Below are 1,065 nucleotides of genomic sequence, written 5' to 3'. Positions count from 1 at the left end.
TTGGGCGCCGCCACCCGAAGCTCCATCGTGGCTGATGACGAGCACCTCCGTGATAGTGCTTCCGCCGCTATCTGCGCGAGGGAGTGGGTCATCGATGCCCACCACGATGGTGGGGAAGGCGTCGAGGGATGCCGTGTCGGAGTCGACAAGCATCGGGTCGGTGGAGCCGATCGACTCCAGGTCAGAGGCCGGCTCGTTGGCGATGTCGAGCTTGCCAAGGAGGTCGACGAGGCAGCTCTCGGAACTGGCTGCGCCCGCGCCTGGCGCGGGCTCATCGGAGAGGCGGATCTCGCCAACAAGGTTAGCGAGGCCAGCCGCCACACAGGCGAGCTCTGCGCCATGCAGCGCGTTGGCGTAAACGCCATTGGGCATGCCGGGCTGGCTGCGATCGCTAGGGAGGAACAAGGTTCCCGTCCAGAACAGATCTCCGGACGACGGTGCACCTAGCCCCACGGCGGGCGCCAAATGTCGGGGGTTTGGTGCGACATATGCCAATGGATGGCTTATCATGGTGGGAGCTAGTAAGACATCACCGGTGCCTGGAAACGGGATGAGGCGTAGACACGAACGCCGATGCACTTTACCCAGGTTCGGGGATATCCTAGGAGATAACACCCTAGTCCTGCTCTGCGGGGTCTCCGCATGATCACTAAATCAACAAGTAGCTACAAGTGCTCCTTGAGCTGTTTGCTAGAGGAGGAAGAAGGGCCAAGCCAGCTCTACTCCTCTCCCTACGTGGTGTGTATGATATCTCAGGGGCTGAACCCTTTGCATGGGTGCCCTGGGGGTTTATATAGGCCTACCCCCTAGGGGTACAAAGGTAATCTGGCCGGGTGTAGGACCCGGCTGTCAGTGTCTATGGTCGCCGGCTTCTCCGCCGGCAGCTAGGGCCCGCCGCCTGGTGGGACCCGCCGGCTATCTCGTACTTGGCCGACAGGCCGCGTCCGCCGCTTGCGGGTCTTGCCGGCTGCTTAGTACTGTAGCGGGGCTGCTGATGATGCTTGCTTTTTAGGGGAAGGCGTGGCTACAGTCCTGCCGCCTGGTGGGCGTTCACTATAGCCATTC

This window comes from Triticum aestivum, chromosome 5D, assembly GCF_018294505.1.
Source record: "Triticum aestivum cultivar Chinese Spring chromosome 5D, IWGSC CS RefSeq v2.1, whole genome shotgun sequence".
Taxonomy (NCBI): Eukaryota; Viridiplantae; Streptophyta; class Magnoliopsida; order Poales; family Poaceae; genus Triticum; species Triticum aestivum.
The sequence above is the reverse complement of the archived record's forward strand: the minus strand, read 5'-3'. Positions refer to the sequence as shown.